Here is a 22,542-nt window from a genome sequence, read left to right as displayed (position 1 = left end):
AGCCAAGCATCTGCTGTGCACTCTTCTAACACTCAGCGCATCACCTTCAATCCCATGTCTCCTGTCCACTTGAGAGTGTGCGTCCAATTTAAAGAGAGTTTCACCTTTACTGCTCCATCAACAGGGCTCAGACCATGCACTGGTATCCATTCCCTGCTTTTCCTTCTCCTGCTTCCAGGTGTTCTGAGGCCTCATCCTGTCTTTGGAAGTAACAGACCTCTCTTCGGCAAGTGTCCTGTGCCAAGGGCTGGGTGAGTGGATGTTTTCATTGCTGTGTTCATGGGAGCGAGTGAGCGCAGGTTGCACTGCTTCTCTGTCAACTGGGCATCGATGAATCAACACTTTCCAGATACATTTCACAGAAATGTGATTTTTTTTTATCTCTTTGTTTCTATACAGCCGTGGTGGGAGGGATTGTCCGAAGACTCCAGTTTTGACATTGTGTTGATATCTCATTTGCAGTCTTTAAAAATTTAATAGAATTTATATAAATGTTTGGGGAGTTATACGAAAATGAAGTTAGTTTCTGAAACATACTAAATCGACGTAGAATCCAGACTTGTCAATTTCGGTAACATTTTGTCAGCTCTAAGGAAAACATAGACAGATAGAATGCAAACTAGCAGTCCGAACTGTTAAAGGGGTCATGTCAACTCTTTACTGTTGAAGCCTCCGAAACCAACAGGAACCATGAAATAACTAATGGAAACATGAAATAACCCCCAAGCTTGGATTCACTTGTGCATGTGGTGACCTTTACTCCCGATGACACCTACTGGTCAATGTTGGCATTTCAAGGTGTAACATCCCTCTCAAGGAAAATACAAGAGGAAACGAACTAAATATATACATTTAGCTTTGAATCCAAAGAACCTAGAGGCATTATAGCTATGAGAACCCTGCTGCAGCTATGCTAGGATACTGAGAACCAGGTGTTCTTCTATCAGTGATGAGAACGCTTAATCATCCGATCATGTTGGGTAAAGCACTTGAATGCAACCAAGTCTGCACCCCCGTGATAGATTGCCCCCGGGGGCTTGACTCAATTGAAAGACGGTCCACATAAGCTGTGTCTTTCATGTCATTGGCGACTTTTACAGTTCAGTTCACTATCTGACTTCTAATATTTACCTAGACTGTTTTGAAAAACGGAGGCTTAATACAGATTCAAGTTCAGTCAAAGATTCCCCTCACTTACCACACTCCCTTCACCCCAGAGAAGACATAAACCCAGCATTTGCTGAATCTAGCGGAAGGTCATCGTTTCTTGGTGGGACCTAAGTATTCAATTCCTATCTATTTCATACGAGAGTATTTGACCTTTAAGGGGTTCCCTGTTGTTCACAGAGGATGAAGCTAGAGGAACTCTGATTCTAGGAGGGGCTTGCTCTTCTCTTACTGGCTTCATTGCAGCTCAGGTACTGATCCCTCAAAATGGATGCCTGAGTGGAGGGGAGGGAAGAGCAAGTGCTTGATAGCTAGGCCCAAACCTGGGAAAAGGCTTACCTGGGCTTGGTGCACTTTGATCTGAATGGCTTGGAATTGCCCCTTGGGTCGTGTGGATTATCTGACCTCTTTCAAGAACATGAGCGTTTTTATCATCTCTGCCTTCTCTTCTCTTTAGACGTCAGGGATCTTGGACCCGTTCTTGGAGCAGAGAATTGAGGAACTTCCTCCAGTCCACGGTGGCCCTCCGTATGTTTCTGCTCGTATCAGCGAGGTTCAATATGTCTCATGAATGCCTTTCGAGCCTGCTATCCTCTACAGCTGTCTCCAGGCCAGTATTCTCTATTGTAGCAGAACATCTCTCATCAATGTGTTCGCATCTCTCCTCAATCCGTGCAGCCATATTTTCGGCCAGCTTCTCTTCGTGTCTCCCATAAAGTCGACTTCAACAGGACTGGGCAAGTCTGAAAGGACCTCGGAGCCTCTCCAGTAAGCTGAAGACAGGCAGATCTTCCACTGTCTGCCCTTTCAGGTTCTGGAAACTGACCCGTGAACTCAGGTCTTTGGGCAGCAGCAGTATCTCGAACTGACACAGCTTCCCGGACCAAAGACCTAAGCCAAGCTCCACAGAGGGCGGCAGCCCCTCCATCGCACTGATCCACCCACAGAACTCTGCCCGGTTACCTAGGATCCACCAGCCACAACAAGCCTCGCGGTACACACCAACATTCCACCTGGAATCCAACCGCTAACTGCCATCCCCAATGGCTGCTGCATCTTGTCAGTGTTGGGGGAGGGGCTGCATCCGACGAGAGGTTCCTGAGGTAAATGTGATTCTACCCACTAGCGTCCCATGGGCCTTTGTTCTTCCCTCTTTCCTTTTGTTCAGATCTGTATGCACTGTAGCAACGGAGGGAAGTGTGTCCATTTTCAGTTGAATGTTTCACACGTCTTTAAACTTTCTAAAAGTTCACAGTAAACAGAGACCCACTAAGGGAAACGATTGTTCCTGTAATATGGGCACACCCGCAATACAGAGCCGTCGGTTGATTGCTGCTGAAACACCCGCATTCACGGGACATGTATCCATTTGTTTCAAGGGGGCTGAAATTCCTAGGAATGATACAATCCCCAATGTGCACTTTACTGCCTGTCTCTTTTGATCTTAGTACACTTTTGCGGAGCTACTTTTCCTTGTTATAAGCTTGTGCCATTTCTTCTCGACGTAGTGTAGAATATGGCATTCATTCATCCTGTTGGAAGACTTGCAAGTCTATATCACGGACTAGGAATCCATTGGATTCCCAATCGGCATTTGGGTTAGGTCACGATATGCTCATATGAATCAATATTTACGAATATAAATGCACGCCTCTGATTTCCAAATACAGGTGTGCTGAGTACATTCAAGCCGCGATACTGGGTCGATGCGTACTGAATGATCCTTGACATCACCTTGAGTAATTTCTTTTGAATATTCATGCTACCCTACCCTTTTTGTGTTGTTTGTTTGTTTGATTCTTTCTTGGTCTGCTTCTCGTTTGTTTTGCAAACACGTCAGGCCATGCATCTCTCCGTTTGCTTCCAACAGAGAGTCATATAAGCTGACTCCCTTAAGATAGTGCTTCCAATCCCCTATGATTTCCTGCTTCCCTCTCCCATCTTTAGGGTTTTGATGTCCTCCTTGCTTTCTTCTTGTTTCTTCTTTTCCACTCATGCTCTTCTTGCATTTCCAATAAGGGTTTTCTTCTTTCCATTTCATCTTGCTGCTTATGCCTTCAGGGGAGAATTCTCAACCTTTCTTTTAGGATAAGTTTCGAACTGCTGAATTCTTTTAAGATTTGCAGGTCTGTGGCATTCTCTAGCTCTGCTGTTATTAGAAATGGTGGTCATGTGGCATAGGCTACCATAGATGGCAGCATTTTGCCATTCAAGCTATGGTCTATGTCCTGGCACTCCTCCCTGTCCTGCAATATTGCTGCTGAGATAGCAGCTGAAACCCCTCTGGAGGTTCTCTTGTGACTATGTTGCTTTCCTTCAGGCGCATTTTAAATCACTGGGATGCTCATGAACTTTGTTGATTTGGATCATACAGCTGCTGCTAAGTCTATTGGGATTCCACCTCTTTTGGACGCTGTGTACTTCCTGAATTCGCCTAGATGATTCTATCTTGGCTTTCAGCAAGTTTCAGTCTGATTTTTCTACACATAACTTTTCAAACATTGTTTGTTTCTTTATCTCTTGCTTTTCCATCTGGGACTCTGTCGAATTTTAGTCTTTCATGCCTTGTCTTCAACCAGGATTCAACAGGAATGTTTTCATTGGTTTGCACTTGCTTTCCTATGTGTGCTTCTGACCGAGGGATTTCTGTTCCCCTGTCTTCAAAGTCATTCACGCGTCCCTCTGCAATATCTAGTCTGCTTAGGACGGAATGTTAGCCCTGATATTTTCTCATCCACTGAGTTTTCTGATATTTTTTGGCTCGTCTTTAGGTTTTCTCTTCCCCTTTTCTGGTATTCTGCCTTTTGTGATTCTGAGACACTGTTGTTCTTCAGTGTTTCCCTCACCTCCATTTTCAATACTTGCTCTGGAGAGCGTTTTGCAGTCTAGTTGTCTGAAACCTTATCTTTAGGGCCTTCAATCTCTTTGGAACTGAAAATGGTACTTCCTTTTCCTTTTACTGTATTTCTTCATCTCTACTGGTCAGGTAATTTCAGGTATCTAATGTAGACTTCTAGGGCTTTGTGAAGTGAAAACTTTAGACTCTTGGCTCTACACAATTGCATGGGATTTCTGTGAGGACAAATTTTCCTAGACATTGATGCCATGTCCTGTTCCTGTGTGTGTTGTCTGCTCTATCTCCAATTGCTGGTGTTGCCTTTGTTGTGATGAACACCCCATACTATTTCGATTAGGATAACCTCATTTTGATTACGCTTATCTCACAAATCTGAAAGAGCACAGGACACTTCCTCTGGTGGAAATGGAGCTTCTAAAGGTTCTCAGCTCTGCATTCTACTCTATGTTATTTTGGAGTGTTTCCAGAAGAGCAGAGTGTGAGTGCGCTTGTGCTTTGTAGTGCCACGGGAATGTCCCACTGAAACCAGTTCTTCCAAGAGCTTCTCTGTCTGCAGAAACACCAGTGGAAGCATATCTATGGATGTCACACATCAGGGCCTGCTGGAATGATCCCGCAGCCCGAACGTGGTGTCCTCGCTGCCGAACCGTGCCGGTGCCATCCAAAATGTAGCATTCAGTTTTGAGAGATAAACTGAAGGAAATCCTTCCTCTTCTCACGCTGTGGTCTTGGACCACACTTCCTTGTCCTCTCATCCTTGTGGCTCAGGTGCACGAAGGCAACAACAGAGCTGTTGCACATCCTGAGCCTCAAACCAAAGCATAATCACAGCCCAGGTTATGAATGTAGCAGATCCTAAGGCTTTCCATTCTGAATTCAAACCCAAGGCCCCCTGGATCCCTCAGACCCGATGCACAATATCTCTGATTCAGCCCCACACATGCTCTATTGGCAAAATGCCAAATTGGTCTCTGGTCCTGCAGATGCACTGGGTGTGGCCATGGGACATATCGATAATTTCAACTGCGCGCGCCAGGGTGGTTGCTTGCTCATTGGGGTCACAGGTCGGTTTGCTCTCTTGATAGGACCCACCACATCCCACAACGCACTCCAGATCACTGAGACTCAGCGTATGCCAACATCCGTAGCCCTATCCCTCCCTGAACGCAGCCTCTGCTGCCTCATATTTGGCAGCTCGGATCTTGGTCTCAGAATCAATTGTGGGGATATTTTGCACTGGATTCTTTGAGTTCTGTCAGCCAAGCATCTGCTGTGCACTCTTCTAACACTCAGCGCATCACCTTCAATCCCAGGTCTCCTGTCCGCTTGAGAGTGTGCGTCCAAGTTAAAAAGAGTTTCACCTTTACTGCTCCATCAACAGGGCTCAGACCATGCACTGGTATCCATTCCCTGCTTTTCCTTCTCCTGCTTCCAGGTGTTCTGAGGCCTCATCCTGTCTTTGGAAGTAACAGTCCTCTCTTCGGCAAGTGTCCTGTGCCAAGGGCTGGGTGAGTGGATGTTTCCATTGCTGTGTTCATGGGAGCGAGTGAGCGCAGGTTGCACTGCTTCTCTGTCAACTGGGCATCGATGAATCAACACTTTCCAGATACATTTCACAGAAATGTGATTTTTTTTTATCTCTTTGTTTCTATACAGCCGTGGTGGGAGGGATTGTCCGAAGACTCCAGTTTGACATTGTGTTGATATCTCATTTGCAGTCTTTAAATATTTAATAGAATTTATAGAAATGTTTTGGGAGTTATACGAAATTGAAGTTAGTTTCTGAAACATACTAAATCGACCTAGAAGCCAGACTTGTCAATTTCGGTAACATTTTGTCAGCTCTAAGGAAAACATAGACAGATAGAATGCAAACTAGCAGTCCGACCTGTTATAGGGGTCATGTCAACTCTTTACTGTTGAAGCCTCCGAAACCAACAGGAACCATGAAATAACTAATGGAAACATGAAATAACCCCCAAGCTTGGATCCACTTGTGCATGTGGTGCCCTTACTCCCGATGACACCTACTGGCCAATGTTCACATTTCAAGGTGTAACATCCCTCTCAAGGAAATACAAGAGGAAACGAACTAAATATATACATTTAGCTTTGAATCCAAAGAACCTAGAGGCATTATAGCTATGAGAACCCTGCTGCAGCTATGCTAGGCTACTGAGAACCAGGTGTTCTTCTATCAGAGATGAGAACGCTTAATCATCCGATCATGTTGGCTAAAGCACTTGAAAGCAACCAAGTCTGCACCCCCATGATAGATTGCCCCCGGGGGCTTGACTCAATTGAAAGACGGTCCACATAAGCTGTGTCTTTCATGTCATTGGCGACTTTTACAGTTCAGTTCACTATCTGACTTCTAATATTTACCTAGACTGTCTTGAAAAACGAAGGCTTAATACAGATTCAAGTTCAGTCAAAGATTCCCCTCACTTACCACACTCCCTTCACCCCAGAGAAGACATAAACCCAGCATTTGCTGAATCTAGCGGAAGGCCATCGTTTCTTTGTGGGAGCTAAGTATTCAATTCCTATCTATTTCATACGAGAGTATTTGACCTTTATGGGGTTCCCTGTTGTTCGCAGAGGATGAAGCTAGAGGAACTCTGATTCTAGGAGGGGCTTGCTCTTCTCTTACTGGCTTCATTGCAGCTCAGGTACTGATCCCTCAAAATGGATGCCTGAGTGGAGGGGAGGGAAGAGCATGTGCTTGATAGCTAGGCCCAAACCTGGGAATAGGCTTACCTGGGCTTGGTGCACTTTGATCTGAATGGCTTGGAATTGCCCCTTGGGTCGTGTGGATTATCTGACCTCTTTCAAGAACATGAGCGTTTTTATCATCTCTGCCATCTCTTCTCTTTAGACGTCAGGGATCTTGGACCCGTTCTTGGAGCAGAGAATTGAGGAACTTCCTCCAGTCCACGGTGGCCCTCCGTATGTTTCTGCTAGTATCAGCGAGGTTCAATATGTCTCATGAATGCCTTTCGAGCCTGCTATCCTCTACAGCTGTCTCCAGGCCAGTATTCTCTATTGTAGCAGAACATCTCTCATCAATGTGTTCGCATCTCTCCTCAATCCGTGCAGCCATATTTTCGGCCAGCTTCTCTTCGTGTCTCCCATAAAGTCGACTTCAACAGGACTGGGCAAGTCTGAAAGGACCTCGGAGCCTCTCCAGTAAGCTGAAGACAGGCAGATCTTCCACTGTCTGCCCTTTCAGGTTCTGGAAACTGACCCGTGAACTCAGGTCTTTGGGCAGCAGCAGTATCTCGAACTGACACAGCTTCCCGGACCAAAGACCTAAGCCAAGCTCCACAGAGGGCGGCAGCCCCTCCATCGCACTGATCCACCCACAGAACTCTGCCCGGTTACCTAGGATCCACCAGCCACAACAAGCCTCGCGGTACACACCAACATTCCACCTGGAATCCAACCGCTAACTGCCATCCCCAATGGCTGCTGCATCTTGTCAGTGTTGGGGGAGGGGCTGCATCCGACGAGAGGTTCCTAAGGTAAATGTGATTCTACCCACTAGCGTCCCATGGGCCTTTGTTCTTCCCTCTTTCCTTTTGTTCAGATCTGTATGCACTGTAGCAACGGAGGGAAGTGTGTCCATTTTCAGTTGAATGTTTCACACGTCTTTAAACTTTCTAACAGTTCACAGTACATAGAGACCCACAAAGGGAAACGATTGTTCCTGTAATATGGGCACACCCGCAATACATAGCCGTCGGTTGATTGCTGCTGAAACACCCGCATTCACGGGACATCTATCCATTTGTTTCAAGGGGGCTGAAATTCCTAGGAATGATACAATCCCCAATGTGCACTTTACTGCCTGCCTCTTTTGAACTTAGTACACTTTTGCGGAGCTACTTTTCCTTGTTATAGGCTTGTGCCATTTCTTCTCGACGTAGTGTAGAATATGGCATTCATTCATCCTGTTGGAAGACTTGCAAGTCTATATCACGGACTAGGAATCCATTGGATTCCAAATCGGCATTTGGGTTAGGTCACGATATGCTCATATGAATCAATATTTACGAATATAAATGCACGCCTCTGATTTCCAAATACAGGTGTGCTGAGTACATTCAAGCCGCGATACTGGGTCGATGCGTACTGAATGATCCTTGACATCACCTTGAGTAATTTCTTTTGAATATTCATGCTACCCTACCCTTTTTGTGTTGTTTGTTTGTTTGATTCTTTCTTGGTCTGCTTCTCGTTTGTTTTGCAAACACGTCAGGCCATGCATCTCTCCGTTGGCTTCCAACAGAGAGTCATATAAGCTGACTCCCTTAAGATAGTGCTTCCAATCCCCTATGATTTCCTGCTTCCCTCTCCCATCTTTAGGGTTTTGATGTCCTCCTTGCTTTCTTCTTGTTTCTTCTTTTCCACTCATGCTCTTCATGCATTTCCAATAAGGGTTTTCTTCTTTCCATTTCATCTTGCTGCTTATCCCTTCAGGGGAGAATTCTCAACCTTTCTTTTAGGATAAGTTTCGAACTGCTGAATTCTTTTAAGATTTGCAGGTCTGTGGCATTCTCTAGCTCTGCTGTTATTAGAAATGGTGGTCATGTGGCATAGGCTACCCTAGATGGCAGCATTTTGCCATTCAAGCTATGGTCTATGTCCTGGCACTCCTCCCTGTCCTGCAATATTGCTGCTGAGATAGCAGCTGAAACCCCTCTGGAGGTTCTCTTGTGACTATGTTGCTTTCCTCCAGGTGCATTTTTAATCACTGGGATGCTCATGAACTTTGTTGATTTGGATCATACAGCTGCTGCTAAGTCTATTGGGATTCCACCTCTTTTGGACGCTGTGTACTTCCTGAATTCGCGTAGATGATTCTATCTTGGCTTTCAGCAAGTTTCAGTCTGATTTTTCTACACATAACTTTTCAAACATTGTTTGTTTCTTTATCTCTTGCTTTTCCATCTGGGACTCTTTCGAATTTTAGTCTTTCATGCCTTTTCTTAAACCAGGATTCAACAGCAGTGTTTTCATTGGTTTGCACTTGCTTTCCTATGTGTGCTTCTGACCGAGGGATTTCTGTTCCCCTGTCTTCAAAGTCATTCACGCGTCCCTCTGCAATATCTAGTCTGCTTAGGACGGAATGTTAGCCCTGATATTTTCTCATCCACTGAGTTTTCTGGTATTTTTTGACTCGTCTTTAGGCTTTCTCTTCCCCTTTTCTGGTATTCTGCCTTTTGTGATTCTGAGACACTGTTGTTCTTCAGTGTTTCCCTCACCTCCATTTTCAACACTTGCTCTGGAGAGTGTTTTGCAGTCTAGTTGTCTGAAAGCTTATCTTTAGGGCCTTCAATCTCTTTGGAACTGAAAATGGTACTTCCTTTTCCTTTTACTGTATTTCTTCATCTCTACTGGTCAGCTAATTTCAGGTATCTAATGTAGACTTCTAGGGCTTTGTGAAGTGAAAAGTTTCGACTCTTGGCTCTACACAATTGCATGGGTTTTCTGTGAGGACAAATTTTCCTAGACATTGATGTCATGTCCTGTTCCTGTGTGTGTTGTCTGGTCTATCTCCAATTGCTGGTGTTGCCTTTGTTGTGATGAACACCCCATGCTATTTCGATTAGGATAACCTCATTTTGATTACGCTTATCTCACAAATCTGAAAGAGCACAGGACACTTCCTCTGGTGGAAATGGAGCTTCTAAAGCTTCTCAGCTCTGCATTCTACTCTATGTTATTTTGGAGTGTTTCCAGAAGAGCAGAGTGTGAGTGCGCTTGTGCTTTGTAGTGCCACGGGAATGTCCCACTGAAACCAGTTCTTCCAAGATCTTCTCTGTCTGCAGAAACACCAGTGGAAGCATATCTATGGATGTCACACATCAGGGCCTGCTGGAATGATCCCGCAGCCCGAACGTGGTGTCCTCGCTGCCGAACCGTGCCGGAGCCATCCAAAATGTAGCATCCGCTTTTGAGAGATAAACTGAAGGAAATCCTTCCTCTTCTCACGCTGTGGTCTTGGACCACACTTCCTTGTCCTCTCATCCTTGTGGCACGGGTGCACGAAGGCAACCACAGAGCTATTGCACATCCTGTGCCTCAAACCAAAGCATAATCACAGCCCAGGTTATAAATGTAGCAGATCCTAAGGCTTTCCATTCTGAATTCAAACCCAAGGCCCCCTGGATCCCTCAGACCCGATGCACAATATCTCTGATTCAGCCCCACACATGCTCTATTGGCAAAATGCCAAATTGGTCTCTGGTCCTGCAGATGCACTGGGTGTGGCCATGGGACATATCGATAATTTCAACTGCGCGCGCCAGGGTGGTTGCTTGCTCATTGGGGCCACAGGTCGGTTTGCTCTCTTGATAGGACCCACCACATCCCACAACGCACTCCAGATCCCTGAGACTCAGCATGTGCCATCATCCGTAGCCCTATCCCTCCCTGAACGCTGCCTCTGCTACCTCAAATTTGGCAGCTCGAATCTTGGTCTCAGAATCAACTGTGGGGATATTTTGCACTGGATTCTTTGAGTTCTGTCAGCCAAGCATCTGCTGTGCACTCTTCTAACACTCAGCACATCACCTTCAATCCCAGGTCTCCCGTCCGCTTGAGAGTGTGCGTCCAAGTTAAAGAGAGTTTCACCTTTACTGCTCCATCAACAGGGCTCAGACCATGCACTGGTATCCATTCCCTGCTTTTCCTTCTCCTGCTTCCAGGTGTTCTGAGGCCTCATCCTGTCTTTGGAAGTAACAGACCTCTCTTCGGCAAGTGTCCTGTGCCAAGGGCTGGGTGAGTGGATGTTTCCATTGCTGTGTTCATGGGAGCGAGTGAGCGCAGGTTGCACTGCTTCTCTGTCAACTGCGCATCGATGAATCAACACTTTCCAGATACATTTCACAGAAATGTGATTTTTTTTTATCTCTTTGTTTCTATACATCCGTGGTGGGAGGGATTGTCCGAAGACTCCAGTTTTGACATTGTGTTGATATCTCATTTGCAGTCTTTAAAAATTTAATAGAATTTATATAAATGTTTTGGGAGTTATACGAAAATGAAGTTAGTTTCTGAAACATACTAAACCGACCTAGAAGCCAGACTTGTCAATTTCGGTAACATTTTGTCAGCTCTAAGGAAAACATAGACAGATAGAATGCAAACTAGCAGTCCGAACTGTTAAAGGGGTCATGTCAACTCTTTACTGTTGAAGCCTCCGAAACCAACAGGAACCATGAAATAACTAATGGAAACATGAAATAACCCCCAAGCTTGGATTCACTTGTGCATGTGGTGCCCTGTACTCCCGATGACACCTACTGGTCAATGTTGGCATTTCAAGGTGTAACATCCCTCTCAAGGAAAATACAAGAGGAAACGAACTAAATATATACATTTAGCCTTGAATCCAAAGAACCTAGAGGCATTATAGCTATGAGAACCCTGCTGCAGCTATGCTAGGCTACTGAGAACCAGGTGTTCTTCTATCAGTGATGAGAACGCTTAATCATCCGATCATGTTGGGTAAAGCACTTGAATGCAACCAAGTCTGCACCCCCATGATAGATGGCCCCCGGGGGCTTGACTCAATTGAAAGACGGTCCACATAAGCTGTGTCTTACATGTCATTGGCGACTTTTACAGTTCAGTTCACTATCTGACTTCTAATGTTTACCTAGACTGTCTTGAAAAACGGAGGCCTAATACAGATTCAAGTTCAGTCAAAGATTCCCCTCACTTACCACACTCCCTTCACGCCAGAGAAGACAAAACTCAGCATTTGCTGAATCTAGCGGAAGGCCATCGTTTCTTTGTGGGAGCTAAGTATTCAATTCCTATCTATTTCATACGAGAGTATTTGACCTTTATGGGGTTCCCTGTTGTTCACAGAGGATGAAGCTAGAGGAACTCTGATTCTAGGAGGGGCTTGCTCTTCTCTTACTGTCTTCATTGCAGCTCAGGTACTGATCCCTCAAAATGGATGCCTGAGTGGAGGGGAGGGAAGAGCAAGTGCTTGATAGCAAGGACCAAACCTGGGAAAAGGCTTACCTGGGCTTGGTGCACTTTGATCTGAATGGCTTGGAATTGCCCCTTGGGTCGTGTGGATTATCTGACCTCTTTCAAGAACATGAGCGTTTTTATCATCTCTGCCATCTCTTCTCTTTAGACGTCAGGGATCTTGGACCCGTTCTTGGAGCAGAGAATTGAGGAACTTTCTCAAGTCCACGGTGGCCCTCCATATGTTTCTGCTAGTATCAGTGAGGTTCAATAAGTCTCATGAATGCCTTTCGAGCCTGCTATCCTCTACAGCTGTCTCCAGGCCAGTATTCTCTATTGTAGCAGAACATCTCTCATCAATGTGTTCGCATCTCTCCTCAATCCGTGCAGCCATATTTTCGGCCAGCTTCTCTACGTGTCTCCCATAAAGTCGACTTCAACAGGACTGGGCAAGTCTGAAAGGACCTCGGAGCCTCTCCAGTAAGCTGAAGACAGGCAGATCTTCCACTGTCTGCCCTTTCAGGTTCTGGAAACTGACCCGTGAACTCAGGTCTTTGGGCAGCAGCAGTATCTCGAACTGACACAGCTTCCCGGACCAAAGACCTAAGCCAAGCTCCACAGAGGGCGGCAGCCCCTCCATCGCACTGATCCACCCACAGAACTCTGCCCGGTTACCTAGGATCCACCAGCCACAACAAGCCTCGCGGTACACACCAACATTCCACCTGGAATCCAACCGCTAACTGCCATCCCCAATGGCTGCTGCATCTTGTCAGTGTTGGGGGAGGGGCTGCATCCGACGAGAGGTTCCTGAGGTAAATGTGATTCTACCCACTAGCGTCCCATGGGCCTTTGTTCTTCCCTCTTTCCTTTTGTTCAGATCTGTATGCACTCTAGCAACGGAGGGAAGTGTGTCCATTTTCAGTTGAATGTTTCACACGTCTTTAAACTTTCTAACAGTTCACAGTACACAGAGACCCACTAAGGGAAACGATTGTTCCTGTAATATGGGCACACCCGCAATACATAGCCGTCGGTTGATTGCTGCTGAAACACCCGCATTCACGGGACATCTATCCTTTTGTTTCATGGGGGCTGAAATTCCTAGGAATGATACAATCCCCAATGTGCACTTTACTGCCTGTCTCTTTTGAACTTAGTACACTTTTGCGGAGCTATTTTCCTTGTTATAGGCTTGTGCCATTTCTTCTCGACGTAGTGTAGAATATGGCATTCATTCATCCTGTTGGAAGACTTGCAAGTCTATATCACGGACTAGGAATCCATTGGATTCCAAATCGGCATTTGGGTTAGGTCACGATATGCTCATATGAATCAATATTTACGAATATAAATGCACGCCTCTGATTTCCGAATACAGGTGTGCTGAGTACATTCAAGCCGCGATACTGGGTCGATGCGTACTGAATGATCCTTGACATCACCTTGAGTAATTTCTTTTGAATATTCATGCTACCCTACAATTTTGTGTTGTTTGTTTGTTTGATTCTTTCTTGTTCTGCTTCTCGTTTGTTTTGCAAACACGTCAGGCCATGCATCTCTCCGTTTGCTTCCAACAGAGAATCATATAAGCTGACTCCCTTAAGATAGTGCTTCCAATCCCCTATGATTTCCTGCTTCCCTCTCCCATCTTTAGGGTTTTGATGTCCTCCTTGCTTTCTTCTTGTTTCTTCTTTTCCACTCATGCTCTTCTTGCATTTCCAATAAGGGTTTTCTTCTTTCCATTTCATCTTGCTGCTTATCCCTTCAGGGGAGAATTCTCAACCTTTCTTTTAGGATAAGTTTCGAACTGCTGAATTCTTTTAAGATTTGCAGGTCTGTGGCATTCTCTACCTCTGCTGTTATTAGAAATGGTGGTCATGTGGCATAGGCTACCCTAGATGGCAGCATTTTGCCATTCAAGCTATGGTCTATGTCCTGGCACTCCTCCCTGTCCTGCAATATTGCTGCTGAGAAAGCAGCTGAAACCCCTCTGGAGGTTCTCTTGTGACTATGTTGCTTTCCTCCAGGCGCATTTTAAATCACTGGGATGCTCTTGAACTTTGTTGATTTGGGTCATACAGCTGCTGCTAAGTCTATTGGGATTCCACCTCTTTTGCACGATGTGTACTTCCTGAATTCGCCTAGATGATTCTATCTTGGCTTTCAGCAAGTTTCAGTCTGATTTTTCTACACATAACTTTTCAAACATTGTTTGTTTCTTTATCTCTTGCTTTTCCATCTGGGACTCTTTCGAATTTTAGTCTTTCATGCCTTGTCTTCAACCAGGATTCAACAGCAATGTTTTCATTGGTTTGCACTTACTTTCCTATGTGTGCTTCGGACCGAGGGATTTCTGCTCCCCTGTCTTCAAAGTCATTCACGCGTCCCTCTGCAATATCTAGTCTGCTTAGGACGGAATGTTAGCCCTGATATTTTCTCATCCACTGAGTTTTCTGGTATTTTTTGGCTCGTCTTTAGGCTTTCTCTTCCCCTTTTCTGGTATTCTGCCTTTTGTGATTCTGAGACACTGTTGTTCTTCAGTGTTTCCCTCACCTCCATTTTCAATACTTGCTCTGCAGAGCGTTTTGCAGTCTAGTTGTCTGAAAGCTTATCTTTAGGGCCTTCAATCTCTTTGGAACTGAAAATGGTACTTCCTTTTCCTTTTACTGTATTTCTTCATCTCTACTGGTCAGGTAATTTCAGGTATCTAATGTAGACTTCTAGGGCTTTGTGAAGTGAAAAATTTAGACTCTTGGCTCTACACAATTGCATGGGATTTCTGTGAGGACAAACTTTCCTGGACATTGATGCCATGTCCTGTTCCTGTGTGTGTTGTCTGGTCTATCTCCAATTGCTGGTGTTGCCTTTGTTGTGATGAACACCCCATACTATTTCGATTAGGATAACCTCATTTTGATTACGATTATCTCACAAATCTGAAAGAGCACAGGACACTTCCTCTGGTGGAAATGGAGCTTCTAAAGGTTCTCAGCTCTGCATTCTCCTCAATGTTATTTTGGCGTGTTTCCAGAAGTGCAGAGTGTGAGAGCGCTTGTGCTTTGTAGTGCCACGGGAATGTCCCACTGAAACCAGTTCTTCCAAGAGCATCTCTGTCTACAGAAACACCAGTGGAATTATATCTATGGATGTCACACTTCAGGGCCTGCTGGAATGATCCCGCAGCCCGAACTTGGTGTCCTCGCTGCCGAACCGTGCCGGTGCCATCCAAAATGTAGCATCCACTTATGAGAGATAAACTGAAGGAAATCCTTCCTCTTCTCAAGCTGTGGTCTTGGACCACACTTCCTTGTCCTCTCATCCTTGTGGCACGGGTGCACGAAGGCAACCACAGAGCTATTGCACATCCTGTGCCTCAAACCAAACCATAATCACAGCCCAGGTTATGAATGTAGCAGATCCTAAGGCTTTCCATTCTGAATTCAAACCCAAGGCCCCCTGGATCCCTCAGACCCGATGCACAATATCTCTGATTCAGCCCCACACATGCTCTATTGGCAAAATGCCAAATTGGTCTCTGGTCCTGCAGATGCACTGGGTGTGGCCATGGGACATATCGATAATTTCAACTGCGCGCGCTAGGGTGGTTGCTTGCTCATTGGGGTCACAGGTCGGTTTGCTCTCTTGATAGGACCCACCACATCCCACAACGCACTCCAGATCCCTGAGACCCAGCGTGTGCCAACATCCGTAGCCCTATCCCTCCCTGAACGCTGCCTCTGCTACCTCATATTTGGCAGCTCGGATCTTGGTCTCAGAATCAACTGTGGGGATATTTTACACTGGATTCTTTGAGTTCTGTCAGCCAAGCATCTGCTGTGCACTCTTCTAACACTCAGCGCATCACCTTCAATCCCATGTCTCCCGTCCGCTTGAGAGTGTGCGTCCAAATTAAAGAAAGTTTCACCTTTACTGCTCCATCAACAGGGCTCAGACCATGCACTGGTATCCATTCCCTGCTTTTCCTACTCCTGCTTCCAGGTGTTCTGAGGCCTCATCCTGTCTTTGGAAGTAACAGACCTCTCTTGGCAAGTGTCCTGTGCCAAGGGCTGGGTGAGTGGATGTTTCCATTGCTGTGTTCATGGGAGCGAGTGAGCGCAGGTTGCACTGCTTCTCTGTCAACTGCGCATCGATGAATCAACACTTTCCAGATACATTTCACAGAAATGTGATTTTTTTTTTATCTCTTGGTTTCTATACAGCCGTGGTGGGAGGGATTGTCCGAAGACTCCAGTTTTGACATTGTGTTGATATCTCATTTGCAGTCTTTAAAAATTTAATAGAATTTATATAAATGTTTTGGGAGTTATACGAAAATGAAGTTAGTTTCTGAAACATACTAAGTCGACCTAGAAGCCAGACTTGTCAATTTCGGTAACATTTTGTCAGCTCTAAAGAAAACATAGACAGATAGAATGCAAAATAGCAGTCCGAACTGTTAAAGGGGTCATGTCAACTCTTTACTGTTGAAGCCTCCGAAACCAACAGGAACCATGAAATAACTAATGGAAACATGAAATAACCCCCAAGCTTGGATTCACTTGTGCATGTGGTGCCCTTTACTCCCGATGACACCTACTGGTCAATGTTGGCATTTCAAGGTGTAACATCCCTCTCAAGGAAAATACAAGAGGAAACGAACTAAATATATACATTTAGCTTTGAATCCAAAGAACCTAGAGGCATTATAGCTATGAGAACCCTGCTGCAGCTATGCTAGGCTACTGAGAACCAGGTGTTCTTCTATCAGTGATGAGAACGCTTAATCAACCGATCATGTTGGATAAAGCACTTGAATGCAACCAAGTCTGCACCCCCATGATAGATGGCCCCCGGGGGCTTGACTCAATTGAAAGACGGTCCACATAAGCTGTGTCTTTCATGTCATTGGCGACTTTTACAGTTCAGTTCACTATCTGACTTCTAATATTTACTTAGACTGTCTTGAAAAACGGAGGCCTAATACAGATTCAAGTTCAGTCAAAGATTCCCTTCACTTACCACACTCCCTTCACCCCAGAGAAGACATAAACCCAGCACTTGCTGAATCTAGCGGAAGGCCATCGTTTCTTTGTGGGAGCTAAGTATTGAATTACTATCTATTTCATACGAGAGTATTTGACCTTTATGGGGATCCCTGTTGTTCACAGAGGATGAAGCTAGAGGAACTCTGATTCTAGGAGGGGCTTGCTCTTCTCTTACTGGCTTCATTGCAGCTCAGGTACTGATCCCTCAAAATTGATGCCTTAGTGGAGGGGAGGGAAGAGCAAGTGCTTGATAGCTAGGCCCAAACCTGGGAAAAGGCTTACCTGGGCTTGGTGCACTTTGATCTGAATGGCTTGGAATTGCCCCTTGGGTCGTGTGGATTATCTGACCTCTTTCAAGATCATGAGCGTTTTTATCATCTCTGCCATCTCTTCTCTTTAGACGTCAGGGATCTTGGACCCGTTCTTGGAGCAGAGAATTGAGGAACTTCCTCCAGTCCACGGTGGCCCTCCGTATGTTTCTGCTAGTATCAGTGAGGTTCAATATGTCTCATGAATGCCTTTCGAGCCTGCTATCCTCTACAGCTGTCTCCAGGCCAGTATTCTCTATTGTAGCAGAACATCTCTCATCAATGTGTTCGCATCTCTCCTCAATCCGTGCAGCCATATTTTCGGCCAGCTTCTCTTCGTGTCTCCCATAAAGTCGACTTCAACAGGACTGGGCAAGTCTGAAAGGACCTCGGAGCCTCTCCAGTAAGCTGAAGACAGGCAGATCTTCCACTGTCTGCCCTTTCAGGTTCTGGAAACTGACCCGTGAACTCAGGTCTTTGGGCAGCAGCAGTATCTCGAACTGACACAGATTCCCAGACCAAAGAACTAAGCCAAGCTCCACAGAGGGTGGCAGCCCCTCCATCGCACTGATCCACCCACCGAATTCTGCCCGGTTACCCAGGATCCACCAGCCACAACAAGCCTCAAGGTACACAGCAAAATTCCACCTGGAATCCAACCGCTAACTGCCATTCCCAATGGCTGCTGCATCTTGTCAGTGTTGGGGGAGGGGCTGCATCCGACGAGAGGTTCCTGAGGTAAATGTGATTCTACCCACTAGCGTCCCATGGGCCTTTGTTCTTCCCTCTTTCCTTTTGTTCAGATCTGTATGCACTGTAGCAACGGAGGGAAGTGTGTCCATTTTCAGTTGAATGTTTCACACGTCTTTAAACTTTCTAACAGTTCACAGTACACAGAGACCCACAAAGGGAAACGATTGTTCCTGTAATATGGGCACACCCGCAATACATAGCCGTCGGTTGATTTCTGCTGAAACACCCGCATTCACGGGACAACTATCCTTTTGTTTCAAGGGGTACTGAAATTCCTAGGAATGATACAATCCCCAATGTGCACTATACTGCCTGTCTCTTTTGAACTTAGTACACTTTTGCGGAGCTACTTTTCCTTGTTATAGGCTTGTGCCATTTCTTCTCGACGTAGTGTAGAATATGGCATTCATTCATCCTGTTGGAAGACTTGCAAGTCTACATCACGGACTAGGAATCCATTGGATTCCAAATCGGCATTTGGGTTAGGTCACGATATGCTCATATGAATCAATATTTACAAATATAAATGCACGCCTCTGATTTCCGAATACAGGTGTGCTGAGTACATTCAAGCCGCGATACTGGGTCGATGCGTACTGAATGATCCTTGACATCACCTTGAGTAATTTCTTTTGAATATTCATGTTACCCTACCCTTTTTGTGTTGTTTGTTTGTTTGATTCTTTCTTGGTCTGCTTCTCGTTTTTTTGCAAACACGTCAGGCCATGCATCTCTCCGTTTGCTTCCAACAGAGAGTCATATAAGCTGACTCCCTTAAGATAGTGCTTCCAATCCCCTATGATTTCCTGCTTCCCTCTCCCATCTTTAGGGTTTTGATGTCCTCCTTGCTTTCTTCTTGTTTCTTCTTTTCCACTCATGCTCTTCGTGCATTTCCAATAAGGGTTTTCTTCTTTCCATTTCATCTTGCTGCTTATCCCTTCAGGGGAGAATTCTCAACATTTCTTTTAGGATAAGTTTTGAACTGCTGAATTCTTTTAAGATTTGCAGGTCTGTGGCATTCTCTAGTTCTGCTGTTATTAGAAATGGTGGTCATGTGGCATATCCTACCCTAGATGGCAGCATTTTGCCATTCAAGCTATGGTCTATGTCCTGGCACTCCTCCCTGTCCTGCAATATTGCTGCTGAGATAGCAGCTGAAACCTCTCTGGAGGTTCTCTTGTGACTATGTTGCTTTCCTCCAGGCGCATTTTAAATCACTGGGATGCTCATGAACTTTGTTGATTTGGATCATACAGCTGCTGCTAAGTCTATTGGGATTCCACCTCTTTTGGACGCTGTGTACTTCCTGAATTCGCCTAGATGATTCTATCTTGGCTTTCAGCAAGTTTCAGTCTGATTTTTCTACACATAACTTTTCAAACATTGTTTGTTTCTTTATCTCTTGCTTTTCCATCTGGGTCTCTTTCGAATTTTAGTCTTTCATGCCTTGTCTTCAACCAGGATTCAACAGCAATGTTTTCATTGGTTTGCACTTGCTTTCCTATGTGTGATTCTGACCGAGGGATTTCTGTTCCCCTGTCTTCAAAGTCATTCACGCGTCCCTCTGCAATATCTAGTCTGCTTAGGATGGAATGTTAGCCCTGATATTTTCTCATCCACTGAGTTTTCTGGTATTTTTTTGCTCGTCTTTAGGCTTTCTCTTCCCCTTTTCTGGTATTCTGCCTTTTGTGATTCTGAGACACTGTTGTTCTTCAGTGTTTCCCTCACCTCCATTTTCAATAGTTGCTCTGGAGAGCGTTTTGCAGTCTAGTTGTCTGAAAGCTTATCTTTAGGGCCTTCAATCTCTTTGGAACTGAAAATGGTACTTCCTTTTCCTTTTACTGTATTTCTTCATCTCTACTGGTCAGGTAATTTCAGGTATCTAATGTAGAATTCTAGGGCTTTGTGAAGTGAAAATTTTAGACTCTTGGCTCTACACAATTGCATGGGATTTCTGTGAGGACAAATTTTCCTAGACATTGATGCCATGTCCTGTCCCTGTGTGTGTTGTCTGCTCTATCTCCAATTGCTGGTGTTGCCTTTGTTGTGATGAACACCCCATACTATTTCGATTAGGATAACCTCATTTTGATTACGCTTATCTCACAAATCTGAAAGAGCACAGGACACTTCCTCTGGTGGAAATGGAGCTTCTAAAGGTTCTCAGCTCTGCATTCTACTCTATGTTATTTTGGAGTGTTTCCAGAAGAGCAGAGTGTGAGTGCGCTTGTGCTTTGTAGTGCCACGGGAAAGTCCCACTGAAAGCAGTTCTTCCAAGAGCTTCTCTGTCTACAGAAACACCAGTGGAAGCATATCTATGGATGTCACACATCAGGGCCTGCTGGAATGATCCCGCAGCCCGAACTTGGTGTCCTCGCTGCCGAACCGTGCCGGTGCCATCCAAAATGTAGCATCCACTTTTGAGAGATAAAATGAAGGAAATCCTTCCTCTTCTCACGCTGTGGTCTTGGACCACACTTCCTTGTCCTCTCATCCTTGTGGCACGGGTGCACGAAGGCAACCACAGAGCTATTGCACATCCTGTGCCTCAAACCAAAGCATAATCACAGCCCAGGTTAAGAATGTAGCAGATCCTAAGGCTTTCCATTCTGAATTCAAACCCAAGGCCCCCTGGATCCCTCAGACCCGATGCACAATATCTCTGATTCAGCCCCACACATGCTCTATTGGCAAAATGCCAAATTGGTCTCTGGTCCTGCAGATGCACTGGGTGTGGCCATGGGACATATCGATAATTTCAACTGCGCGCGCCAAGGTGGTTGCTTGCTCATTGGGCTCACAGGTCGGTTTGCTCTCTTGATAGGACCCACCACATCCCACAACGCACTCCAGATCCCTGAGACTCAGCGTGTGCCAACATCGGTAGCCCTATCCATCCCTGAACGCTGCCTCTGCTACCTCAAATTTGGCAGCTCGGATCTTGGTCTCAGAATCAACTGTGGGGATATTTTGCACTGGATTCTTTGAGTTCTGTCAGCCAAGCATCTGCTGTGCACTCTTCTAACACTCAGCGCATCACCTTCAATCCCATGTCTCCTGTCCGCTTGAGAGTGTGCGTCCAAGTTAAAGAGAGTTTCACCTTTACTGCTCCATCAACAGGGCTCAGACCATGCACTGGTATCCATTCCCTGCTTTTCCTTCTCCTGCTTCCAGGTGTTCTGAGGCCTCATCCTGTCTTTGGAAGTAACAGACCTCTCTTCGGCAAGGGTCCTGTGCCAAGGGCTGGGTGAGTGGATGTTTCCATTGCTGTGTTCATGGGAGCGAGTGAGCGCAGGTTGCACTGCTTCTCTGTCAACTGGGCATCGATGAATCAACACTTTCCAGATACATTTCACAGAAAAGTGATTTTTTTTTTATCTCTTGGTTTCTATACAGCCGTGGTGGGAGGGATTGTCCGAAGACTCCAGTTTTGACATTGTGTTGATATCTCATTTGCAGTCTTTAAAAATTTAATAGAATTTATATAAATGTTTTGGGAGTTATATGAAAATGAAGTTAGTTTCTGAAACATACTAAATCGATCTAGAAGCCAGACTTGTCAATTTCGGTAACATTTTGTCAGCTCTAAGGAAAACATAGACAGATAGAATGCAAACTAGCAGTCCGAACTGTTAAAGGGGTCATGTCAACTCTTTACTGTTGAAGCCTCCGAAACCAACAGGAACCATGAGATAACTAATGGAAACATGAAATAACCCCCAAGCTTGGATTCACTTGTGCATGTGGTGCCCTTTACTCCCGATGACACCTACTGGTCAATGTTGGCATTTCAAGGTGTAACATCCCTCTCAAGGAAAATACAAGAGGAAACGAACTAAATATATACATTTAGCTTTGAATCCAAAGAACCTAGATGCATTATAACTATGAGAACCCTGCTGCAGCTATGCTAGGCTACTGAGAACCAGGTGTTCTTCTATCAGTGATGAGAACGCTTAATCATCCGATCATGTTGGGTAAAGCACTTGAATGCAACCAAGTCTGCACCCCCGTGATAGATGGCCCCCGGGGGCTTGACTCAATTGAAAGACGGTCCACATAAGCTGTGTCTTTCATGACATTGGCGACTTTAACAGTTCAGTTCACTATCTGACTTCTAATATTTACCTAGACTGTCTTGAAAAACGGAGGCCTAATACAGATTCAAGTTCAGTCAAAGATTCCCCTCACTTACCACACTCCCTTCACCCCAGAGAAGACATAAACCCAGCATTTGCTGAATCTAGCGGAAGGCCATCGTTTTTTGTGGAAGCTAAGAATTCAATTCCTATCTATTTCGTACGAGAGTATTTGACCTTTATGGGGTTCCCTGTTGTTCACAGAGGATGAAGCTAGAGGAACTCTGATTCTAGGAGGGGCTTGCTCTTCTCTTACTGGCTTCATTGCAGCTCAGGTACTG

At 45.3% G+C, this 22,542-nt stretch overlaps 1 long non-coding RNA gene across 1 annotated transcript; it reads left to right on the top strand.

The window, feature by feature from the left end:
- The first annotated feature begins 7,206 nt into the window (after positions 1–7,206).
- LOC140693363 (uncharacterized) lies at positions 7,207–18,062 on the top strand. The gene is made up of 3 exons (XR_012069115.1): positions 7,207–7,548; positions 10,738–10,810; positions 17,462–18,062. It is a non-coding gene; the product is annotated as an uncharacterized lncRNA (long non-coding RNA).
- The last annotated feature ends 4,480 nt before the right edge of the window (positions 18,063–22,542 follow it).

The sequence above is a fragment of the Vicugna pacos genome, unplaced genomic scaffold (assembly GCF_048564905.1).
Source record: "Vicugna pacos unplaced genomic scaffold, VicPac4 scaffold_19, whole genome shotgun sequence".
Classification (NCBI taxonomy): Eukaryota; Metazoa; Chordata; class Mammalia; order Artiodactyla; family Camelidae; genus Vicugna; species Vicugna pacos.
The sequence above is the reverse complement of the archived record's forward strand: the minus strand, read 5'-3'. Positions and strand labels throughout refer to the sequence as shown.